Source organism: Globicephala melas, chromosome 1, assembly GCF_963455315.2.
Source record: "Globicephala melas chromosome 1, mGloMel1.2, whole genome shotgun sequence".
Taxonomy (NCBI): domain Eukaryota; kingdom Metazoa; phylum Chordata; class Mammalia; order Artiodactyla; family Delphinidae; genus Globicephala; species Globicephala melas.
In genome coordinates this window covers 152,025,609-152,037,934 of record NC_083314.1, presented here as the reverse complement: position 1 = coordinate 152,037,934, position 12,326 = coordinate 152,025,609, and positions in this window count along the sequence as shown.

Below are 12,326 nucleotides of genomic sequence, written 5' to 3'. Positions count from 1 at the left end.
GAGGTTCGATTGTAAAGTTATCCACGGGTTTTTGGCTGTATGGAAATCGATGCCCAAAACAAAACAAAACAGAACAACAACAACAAAAAGAACTGTTTATAACAACTTAAATAATACGAATCAGAATACTAGTGATCAGATATTACCATGATTCCAATTATAGAGATTTTTTTGTGTAACAGTATTCGTAACATTCATCAAAATAATCTTTAATAACTGTATTACTTTTGTTTATTAAAAGACACCTCAGAAGAAATAAAAATACAAACCACAAGCAAAGGAGAAGATGCCTGTGACACACATAACCAACAAAGGATTAATATCTAGTATATGTAAATAACTCCTATAAAATAATAATTAAAAAAAGAGAATCAATTCAGTAGAGAAACTGACAAAAGACATGCTCAGAAAAGAAATTGTATGGTCAATAATTGATGGAAAGATGCTTAATTTTATTAATAATTAGGGACATTTAAATCAAGACCAGAATGAGATACCATTTTACATACATTCAATTGGCAAAAATTAAGAAGTATGGCAACATTTTCTTTTTTTTAATTCTTTTTTCTTCCAGTTTATTGAGATATAATTGACATGGAGCACTGTATAAATTTAAGGTGTACAGCATAATGATTTGACTTACATACATCATGAAATGATTATCACAGTAAGTTTTTATGTCAAATAGATACAAAACTAAAGAAATAGAAAAAAATGCATGTATAATGAGAACTCTTAGGATCTATTATCTTTCATGTATAACATATGGCAGTGTTAATTATATTTATCATGTTGTACATTATATTATGGCAATATTTTCTGAAGAGAATATTGATCAATGGGAATCTCTTATACATTATTGGTGGATGTGAAAATTGAACAACTATTTTGGAAAACAATTTGGCATTATCTTATGTTATTGAATAATCACATGCCTAGAAACTCAACTCTTAGGTATATACCCAAGAGAAATTTTTGCCATGTACACCAGAAGACATGTGACAGGGATGTTGCAACACTATCTGTAAGAGCAAAAAAAAAAAAAAAAACAAAAGGAACAATTCAAATGCCCACTGACCACAGAATGGATAGTTTGTGGTATATTGCACATGGAATACTACACAGCAGTAAAAATTAAAATGATATTCCTTTTCGTGCCACAACTTTGAATAAATCTTAGTAATTATAATTTTAAGTGGAAAAGCAAGTCTCAAAAGACTACTCTTTTCATCAAGATCAAAAACAACTAAAATAGGGCTTCCCTGGTGGCACAGTGGTTGAGAGTCCACCTGCTGATGCAGGGGACACAGGTTCGTGCCCCGGTCCGGGAAGATCCCACATGCCGCGGAGCAGCTGGGCCCGTGAGCCGTGGCTGCTGAGCCTGTCTGTCCGGAGCCTGTGCTCTGCAACGGGAGAGGCCACAACAGTGAGAGGCCCGCGTACCGCAAAAAACAAACAAACAAACAACTAAAACAAAACAATATCTTATGTAGGCATCAACATATGTGGTAAAACCCTCAGATAGTGGTGACCTCTTGGGGGAGACATGGGTACTGGATAGGAGAGGAGCGCATGGTAGACCTAAGTTACTGATAATATTTTAGCTCTTGGGATGAGTACTGAACTCGTGGGTGCTCATTATATTATTATTTTTTTAAAAACTTCTTTCTTGTGTTTAATTAATTAATTTATTTTTTGGCTGCGTCGGGTCTTGGTTGCGGCACGCGGGATCTTCGTTGAGGCAGGCGGGCTTCTCTCTAGTTGTGGAGTGCAGGTTTTCTCTCTCTCGTTGTGGTGCGCGGGTTCCAGAGTGCGTGGACTCCGTAGTTCGGGACACTCAGGCTCTATCCTTGAGGCGCGTGGGCTTAGTTGCCCTGCGGCATGTGGGATCTTAGTTCCCTGACCAGGGATCGAACCCGCGTCTCCTGCATTGGAAGGCAGATTCTTTACCAATGGACCCTCAGGGAAGTCCCTCATATTATTTAAAAAAATAAAAACAAGAAATAAATACGTAGTCTTCACTATCTCATCCTTTAATACTAATAGGATTTTCAGTGCCTTCAAACTCAGCCAGGTAGGATGACCAGTCCCACCCCTAGGATGCCAGACTCCCACTCCCTTGAGTGTTAATTGCTGCAACTATTTCTGGTGTGAATCATTGTACTGGTCCAAGTTCTTTGGGCAGACCACAGAATCTAATACTCAGTTTAAACAGAAAGAGATTTATTACAAAGTACTAGGTACTGGGTACTGGGTAAAGCTGAATTTTGAGAGGCAATAAATTGTGGCTGACATCGGGTCGTGGAAGATGCTGATTACGAATGACCAGAGGCTTTTGTAGAGTGGGGTCCCTAGAACAGAGGCTGTTGTGGAGATTCTTATTCAAGTGATTTATTGGAGGAGTACTCTGGGGAGAAGGTGATTGAGAGGAGCCAGATAGGACAGAGGAAGAAAGTTAAAGGATGTGGAAGTGGTGTCATCTGGGGACTGGTCCTCAGGCTGGTTTGCAGGGGAGATCAGAGCATGTACCACAGAACTGGTTCCTGTTTCAGGCAAGTGGGATAGGATAGCCCTTTGTACCTAAGGGAAGGTGCCTAGCGTCTAGGGGAGTTGATTTCCATGTGGCTGAGAAGGGGCCACCAGCTCTCACAGCGACTGGTGTTGGGTGCACTGATCAGGACAGAGCCCTGGAAGTGACTCAGTACCAACCTGACCTCACTGGGAAGGGTGGGGGAGATCTGGGACGAGGTCAGGGATGGAGGAGGGCAGTGAAGTGGGGAGAGCAGAAGGGGGCTGTCTGTGCACCCTGGAAGCACAGCCTAGGTTCCCTGAGACCCTAGGGACTTGGCCTCATGCAGCAGTGACCTCTCTTCCCGTCTACACATAGAAGGACAGGCCAAGCCCGCCCCTTAGCTTCTCACTCCAGTGGGTGTCAAGCATGTGATCACCCCACCCCAGTCACCAGTGTCACCCTTCCTGTTACTCAGGCAGAGAGAACTAGCCTTCTCTCTTAGCAACCTGCTTCCCCCTCCCTCATCACTACGCTCCCCCACCCTGGCCTTGGCCTTGATCTCAGGCTCTGAAGGTGCTGGATTCAATGTGATGTCCGATTCATTGGGTGATAGGTAGTTTTTTCCCAAGCTGCCTGCCTCAGTCTGGAGTGGAACATTCTGGCCTCATAGGAGGGCAGCCCAGGAGTCACAATTTAACTCCTGCTCTGCCAGCATGATTCTCCAGGGCCAGAACCTGGGGTTCTGAAAATTGTTTTCTCCAGGGTGGCACCAAAGGGAGCCTTGTGGAGGGCTTGCGACACTCCATATACTTCCTCATTCTCACCCAGACCACCCAGGAAACAGTTAATCTGAGTAGAAAGAGTGTCCCCTGGCCCGCCGCCCATTCCAACACAGTTGCCACCCTCTGCCCTTCTGTCTGTACTTTCTGGGGCCACCGATGTGCCGTGTCTAACAGAGTGGCCCACCTGTGCCTCCTGCACACCTTCTCCTGTCCGCCTCCTCCCAGGGGCCGGACCCCACCTCCAGCAGAGATTTACACCTTCCCGAGCACCCACACAGGAAGCCAGAGCCGGCACAGGCTAGTGGCAGAAGTTCAGAGGCTGAGACAGGCCTGGGTGGGAGATACTGCAACATTCCAGTCTTCTCATCCTTCCGGATGGCGGCTGGAGGCATCTTGGCAGGGTGGGGTGGGGGCCGAGGAGGGGGCGGGAGCTTTCTGGGAGGCGTCTTGGCCAGAGGAGCCTCAGCGGGCTCGGCCCAGGCTGGTGGTCCCTCTTTCTTCCCTTAGTCCTCACCTTGGACGTGCTGAGGGAAAGGCTGTGTCTATTTTTGCCCCTGGCTGCTTCGTGGATCAGGGTCCCACGTTCCAGCCCAAAGGCGCCAACTACCCCCTCTCTCTTTTCCCTGCTCTTGGCCAGATTTAGCTGCTGCCCTGCCCGCAGTCAATGCCTGTCCCTTCCTTCAGACCCCGTGTCCCACCAGCCCTCACAGCTGTGGCCACTGCGTTAAGAGGGGGCACCTCTGTCTCGGTGACACACGGGTGGGGACTCCACATCCTCAGCTGTCCCCTGTGCTCTGGACCCCCTCATCTTCCACCCTCTTGTTTTATTGATTAGTCCTTCTCACTTGCATTTTTAGCCTCCAAGTCTTTGGGTTTCTATCTATAGCCTATAAACTTGCAAAAGCCTCCCTCATTAAAAAAAAAAAAGAGGCCTAAGTCTCCCTCTGCTGCCCGTCCCACCCGCTCTTCTCCCCTTTCCCCTGTCTCCATCAGAGCCAGACCCTGCTGGGTTAATGGACAAACTGAGACGCGCTTCGGGCGCCAGCCAAGAGGAACAACACAACAAATAAGTAGTGCGATAGGAACAGGAAAAGTCATTTTCAATGAAAAGTGGCAATAAATTAACGTTGTAGTTAGGATAATTTAGCAAGGGCTTATTTGAATTTCAGCATACATGCAAGTTTTACATTATTTTGAAAATCGAAAAATTAGTTTGTATCACATATAGGAGGGATGGGAACCCTCATCTTTTAAAGGCGTTAATTCTCTCTTCGTCACCTCTCGCTCTTCAACCCTGCATGTTTTCAAGACACCATTAAGTTACTAACTGCTCCTGCCAAGGCCGCCAGTGACCTTCATGTTGACAAATTCGATGGATGGGTTTCCTTCTCAGCTGTGACCCTCTCAGCAGAAGTCACCTCCAGCCTTGAAAAGCTCTCGGGTGGGTTCGGTCACAACTGCTCTCCTGGGTTCCCCTCTGCTTCGTAAACCGCTCCCTCTCTGATGTGCTCCTGGTTCTTCTTCCTCCCAGAATGTTTGTGTTCCCCAGAGTCTAGAGCTGGGTTTCGGCTCTTTCTACAGATCTCTGCTGGGATGGTTCCTCCACTTCTCTGGTTTTAGTTAGCATCTGCACTCAGATTACTTCCTAGCAGCTTTCCCTAGCTCAGCCATAGCTCCTGACCTGTAGATCTGTGTGTCCCACCGTGTACCCTTTCAGGCACCTAAATTCACCAAGTTTGAACGTGAGTTCTCATGTACCCCACAAAACCTTCCTTCCCTAGCATCCCCTGTCTTAGGGAGTAACGTCATCATCTATTTAGTCCCCAAACTCAAAACCTTTCTCTCCCACATCCTCCACGCGCCGCCCCCCACCTCCACAATCTACCAGGTCTGACCTATTGACTCTGTCTCCTAAATATCTTGAATTTATCCTTTTCTCTTTATTTTCTGGCTACCACCCTAGTCTAAGTCGCCATTATCTCTGGCTTATGCTATTCCAGTAGCCTCTGAACTGGTCTTCCCAGTCTCAACTTGCTCAATCCACTTTCCTTACTGAAGCCAGTCTGATGAGGTTTCAGTGATTCCTCTTTGGCTCAGGTTAAAGCCAAGCTCCTTAAGGTGGCATTTCAGACTTGCCATTTTCTGGTTCCTGACCTCAGGTGTGCATGTGTTCAGGAGAGCATTAGCTCTCCCTGCAATTTGCCACTCACTCTCTGCTCCGACAATATTTAACTACCTGGAGCTTCCCCTCTGCTGCCTAGGCTGCCTTCTTCCCTCTCCCACTCCTCCTGTATTCTTTTTTGGGACAAAAATACCCTGGCAAGAGATGTTGGAGACTTGAGCTAGGGTGGTGACATGGATGTGGTAAGAACTGATGAGTTTCTGCACATACTTTGAAGGGAGATACAGTAGGACTTGTTGGATTTGGAAATGTGGGAAGAGAAAAAGAAGAGTCCAGGATAACTCCCCAGGGTTTTTTTTTGTTTTTTTTTTTTCCTGAGTAACTAGAAAAAAATGAATTCCACTAACAAGAGTTGGGAAGATAGTGGGAATAGTGGGTTTGGGTGGGAAGATAAGGAGTTTAGTTTTGATGTGTTAGTGGCAATGGCTGTTAGAAATCCAGTTAGGTATATGAGTCTGCGTTCAGGGGACAGATCTGAGCTGCAGCTGTGAATGTATGAGTCATCAGTGCAAAGACGGTATTTAAAGCCACAAGACTGGATGAGAGCACTGAGGGTATAAGTTGCATAGAAAATAGAAAGAGGCCCAAGAGCCTTCAGCATTAAGAGGTTGTAGAGATGAGCCTCAGCAGGGAAAGATGCAGGAGGAAAAGCAGGAAAATGTAGCATCCTGAAAGCCTAGTGGGAAAATGATTTGCTGGAGGAGGAAGTGGTCAACCGTGTCAAAGGTCAAGTAAGCTGAGGTCTGAGAATTGACCACTAGAATTAGTAACAGGAAGATCACTGATGATGTTGACAAGAGCAGTTCAGGAAATGGTGTGGGCAACAGCTTGTGGGATTACAACTAAGAGAAAAAGGACAGAGAGGGCTTGGAGTTAGATAGACAATTTTTTAAAAAGAATTTTGCTGAAAAAATGGTACAGTAAAGTGGATGCTAGCTGGAGGGTGAGTTAGGGTCATGAGAGTTTTTTTTTTTTTTTAAGATGGGATAAATAACAGCAGATTATTTCTGTGTATTTATGGGATTGATCCAGTAGAGAGGAAAAGACTGATGAAACAACAGAGAAGAAATATTTGAAGGACAAAATTCTTGAGGGGTTGAGAGAGGAAAGGACCTGTTCCCCGGGCAGGGAGGTTGGCTTTAGACTGGAGCTCTTCTGAGCTATTTCCGGGGCTTCCTCCCTGCCTTTACTCTGCTCCAATGTCTGCTCTTTGGAGAGATCTTTCCTGTCCAGCCTTCTAGAATGGTGGTACCCATCACTCTCTATCCTTTTATACTGCTTTACTTTCATTTGTAGTGCTTCTCATAATATTATAGAACAAATATGTTTATTTTCTGTCTTAGTCATTAGAATATAAATTCCATGTGGGGAGAGACTTGGTCTTGTTCACCCTGGATTGCCAGCCCCCGGCATAGTGTCTCACATAGTAGCTGCCCAATAAATATTTGGGCATGAAGGAAGAAGTGTATTTTTCCCCCATGCTCATGGCAACACCTCAATTCTCATTCCATTCTTGTTTTTATTCCACTCTTCTATAACCAGCATCTCCTTCCCCATTCACCCAAGAAAGCATTCTGTTCCATCTCCATTGGCATCCCCATCATTCCCATACCACCCCCCCATACTACCCTTATCCTATGAGTATCCATCCTCATCTGCGTCTCATCTCCTCCATCCCCCATCTTAATTCCCCTTCTAACCCCAGTCTCAGCTCTATCCCCAACCACATCCTGTCTGCTCATCCTGATTGCATCATTACGGCTAACCTCACTTCCTGTTTTCGTGGCCAACACGGTCCAGTTCCACCTCTCTCCCATTCCATTCTCCTGCCATCAACATGCAGTCTCCATCTCCATCACCATCACTTTCCCATTCCCTTTTGCCATCACCATCACCACCTAATCTGCTTCAGCACCCTGGGGAAGAAACATATCTTTGCACTGTGTATTGGTTAGAAATTGCCAGGGCCATGGTTAATACAAGCAGCTGTGGGAAGAAAGAGAGATGGAAATGCGTTTTTTCATAGTGACTTAAGTAAATATTAACAAGCCTATTTTATGGACTAACACTATTCCCTACAATAGACATAATAAATGACTTCCTGAAATTTTATAAAATATGTTTACATATATTGGCATTATCACAATCCTTGGCACTAGGGGTTCCAAGCCTGCGAGATTTATTTATTTATTTATTTATGGCTGCATTGGGTCTTCGTTGCTGCGCGTGGGCTTTCTCTAGTTGCGGCGAGCAGGGGCTACTCTTCATTGCAGTGCGCGGGCTTCTCTTGTTGCAGAGCACGGGCTGTAGGCACGCCTGCTTCAGTAGTTGTGGCACGTGGGCTCAGTAGTTGTGGATCGCGGGCTCTAGAACTCAGGCTCAGTAGCTGTGGTGCATGGGCTTAGTTGCTCTGTGGCATGTGGGATCTTCCTGGACCAGGGCTCGAACCTGTGTCCCAGCATTGGCAGGTGGATTCTTAATCACTGAGCCACCAGGGAAGCCCAGACTGCGAGATTAAGACAATCTCTGTGGAAAAACAATCTGTCTTCTCAGAGGGCCCCTTTTTCTTAATTTCCAATGTCAGGAAACCCTGGGAAAGAGTCTCTAAGTTATGATAGAAAACGAAGCAATTCAAATTGAATCTCCCTTGGAACTCCAGTTTTTGCCCCAGACTGACTAGTCAGCTAACAAGGATTTGGGGGTTATAAGTACTCTGTATCCTTCTTTATCTTATCTTCAAGAGAAATCATCAATCCAGGACCTGAATAAGTAATTTTCATGCCCTCTTTATAAGTTTTTCCCCCCATACCAGTTTGTGACCTAGAATTCACTTTTAGTCAAGGCTGGACAAAAATGTGTATACGTTCTAATCAATGAATGAATGAATTATACAATATATAGATATAATGGTTGCATGTTATACTTAACATATATAATTACTGTCACATATTAATAAAGCTATTATTCCCAATATAACTATGATTCTTTATGTAATTTTATTTTATTCTTAAGTATCTTAGTAAGATGTCAACCCAAGATCATGGACCTCAATTCTCAATCTGGTGTTTGACACTTTTTCTTTGGAATTTTTTGGAATGTATAGTAGTGTTGTTTAGCAACAAGGGCACAAACTCCTTTTTTTTTTTTGGCTAGAATAAAGTCAAGAGATGTGATTTTGTGAAAACCATGGTTGAATTTGCTACCATTATTGTTGTATATAAATTTGACTTGTAAGAATGTTTATTTGAATCAGGATCCAATAAATGTTTCTCAAGTAGGGATATATAGTCATCGAGACCAAGCAAGTAGAGACTTTGGCCCAAGTCACTTTGTCTCCTACACAGTGTTTGGGTGAGCACCACCAATTTAACAATCACCTCTGAGAATCCTATCTCGTTCAAGGTCTATACTAATCAAAATCCTTCAGATTGGAAGAGATATGGGAACATATGTATATGTATAACTGATTCACTTTGTTATAAAGCAGAAACTAACACACCATTGTAAAGCAATTATACTCCAGTAAAGATGTTAAAAAAAAAATCCTTCAGATTGACACTTTGTTTTCTATTTTCTTATAAATTATGAAGCAAATTATTTTTGCATCCCAAAGAGTAATATGACAAATAATAATACTATAGGGAATGATAATGTATAAGAACTATAAGGCATAAATGAACACCAGCGTATACCCATCATCCAGCTTGAGAAGTAAAGTCTCACCAGTATTTCTGAAGCCTTTTTAGAAGATCCTTCCCAATGCATTTCTCTCCCTCTTCTGCAAGAATAATGGCTACTCTAAATTGTGGAGTATAATCCCCTTCCTTTTTGTTATCATTTTATTACAAATTATGTACGTGACCCTAAATATATTGTTAAATTCTCTGTATCTTTGAGTATTATATAAAAGGTGTCATAATATATGCTATACTATGTCATAATGTATGCTATACTTCATAATGTATGCTATTTTCAATTAATATTTGATTCTTGAGTTTATCCATATGTGTAATTGTAGTTTGTTCATTTTCAGCGTGTACAGTATAGCACAGTAAGAACAAACCACACTTTATTTGTTCATTTTCCTGTTGATGGGCTTTTGGGTTACTTCCAGCTTTTGACTACTACAAATAATGCTGCTGTAAACGTTTTGCTCCTGTGATCTGGTTAACACATGCACAGATTTCCAAAAGGTATGAACCTAGGAGTAGAATTGGTAGGTTGTAGGGTATATACATCTTCAACTTTACCAGATACTGCCAAACTTCTTTTTTGAAGTGGTTGTACCAATTCAGCATTCCATCAGCACTGTATGTGAGTGCCTTTTATTGTGACACAAACCTTGTGTGCCTTTTCAGAGTCCCTCAACCGCCTCCTTTTCTCTTTTTCTTTTTCTGAGCATCTGAATCACACCTGGTCACCTGGCCACTTCCAGATTTGGATAAAATCCGCACTGTGGAGATCTGCCAGAGGGCTATAGGTAGCAGTCTGGAAGTGCAGGGGAGTAGCTCAATGTGATGTAAACCTTGACTAATGGAAGCAGGGAGAGGGAAGGAGCCAGGAGCTTCCTTTCCCTCTTCTGATATGTAGTTCCTCCTTGCAACCCTTCTCACATGAAGAACGATCATGTTAAATGAACAACTTGCTGTGTCTCTTTGAAGCTTGTTGCAAAGCAATAATCAGAAATCTGTGCAGATGTGAACCAGACCACAGGAACAAAGATTTTTATAATAGCATTATCTGTATTAGTCAATAAGCATTGCATTGCATTCTATCTTTCCCAGCATCACTTCTCTTCCTCCTTCACTTTACTGCCCACAGCTGGCACATCCCAAATAAAACATTAGCTTCTTAATCCTTGCCTCAGGTTCTGCTTTCTAGAGGGTCCAGGCTAAGAAAATTCTCATTACTCCATTTCCTCACCAACTGTTTTTTTTTTTTTAGGGTTTCAAATTCTTTTTTTAATTTTTATTTTATATTGGAGTGTAGTTGATTTACAATGTTGTGTTAGTTTCAGGTATACAACAAAGTGAATCAGTTATACATACACATCTGTCTCTTCTTTTTCAGATTCTTTTCCCTTATAAGTTATTATAGAATATTGAGTAGAGTTCCCTATGCTATACAGTAGGCCCTTGTTGGTTATCTATCTTATATATATATATTAGTGTGTGTATGTTAATCCCAAATTCCTAATTTATCAAATTCTTTTCCTTTTTTATTTTTAATTTAATTTTTAATAGAGCTTTATTGGAGTATAATTGCTTCACAATACTGTGTTAGTTTCTGCTGTACACCAAAGTGAATCAGCCATATGCATACATATGTCCCCATATCCCCTCCCTCTTGAGCCTCCCTCCCATCCTCCCTATCCCACCCCTCTAGGTCACCGCAAAACATTGAGCTGATCTCCCTGTGCTTTGTTGCTGCTTCCCACTGGCTAACTATTTTACATTCAGTAGTGTATATATGTCAATGCTACTCTCACTTTGCCCCAGCTTCCCCCTACCACCCCGTGTCCTCAAGTCCATTCTCTATGCCTACATCTTTATTCCTGCCCTGCAACTAGGTTCACCAGTACCATTTTTTTTTAAAATTCCATATATATGTGTCAGCATATGGTATTTGTTTTTCTCTTTCTGACTTACTTCACTCTGTATGACAGACTCTAGGTCCATCCACCTCACTACAAATAACTCAATTTCGTTTCTTTTTATGGCTGAGTAATATTCCATTGTATATATGTGCCACATCTTCTTTATCCATTCGTCTGTCGATGGACATTTAGGTTGTTTCCATGTCCTGGCTATTGTAAATAGTGCTGCAGTGAACACTGTGGTACATGTTTCTTTTTGAATTATGGTTTTCTCAGGGTATATGCCCAGTAGTGGATTGCTGGGTCATATGGTAGTTCTATTTTTAGTGTTTTAAGCAACCTTCATACTGTTTTCCATAGTGGTTGTATCAATTTAAATTCCCACCAACAGTACAGGAGGGTTCCCTTTTCACCATACCCTTTCCAGTATTTACTGTTTCTAGATTTTTTGATAATGGCCATTCCTACTGGCATGAGGTGATACCTCATTATAGCTTTGATTTGCATTTCTCTACTAATTAGTGATGTTGAGAATGTTTTCATATGCCTCTTGGCCATCTGTATATCTTCCTTGGTGAAATGTCTATTTAGGTCTTCCGCCCATTTTTTAATTGGATTGTTTGAGTTTTTTTGATATTGAGCTCATGAGCTGTTTGTGTATTTTGGAGATTAATCCTTTGTTTGTTGTCTCATTTGCAAATATTTTCTCCCATTCTGAGGGTTGTCTTTTTAATTAATTAAATCCCATTTGTTTATTTTTGTTTTTATTTCCATTACTCTAGGAGGTGGGTCAAAAAAGATCTTGCTGTGGTTTATGTCAAAGAGTGTTTTTCCTATGTTTTCCTCTAAGAGTTTTATAGTGTCTGGTCTTACATTTAGGTCTTTAATCCATTTGGAGTTTATTTTTGTGTATGGTGTTAGGTAGTGTTCTAATTTCATTCTTTTACATGTAGCTGTCCAGTTTTCCCAGCACCACTTATTGAAGAGGATGTCTTTTCTCTATTGTATGTTCTTGCCACCTTTGTCATAAATTAGGTGACCATATGTGTGTGGGTTTATCTCTGGGCATTCTATCCTGTACCATTGATCTATAATTCTGTTTTTGTGCCAGTACCATACTGTCTTGATTACTGTGGCTTTGTGGTATAGTTTAAAGTCAGGGAGCCTGATTCCTCCAACTCTGTTTTTCATTCTCAAGATTGCTTTGCCTATTCAGGGTCTTTTGTGTTTCCATAGGAACTGTAAAATTTTTTA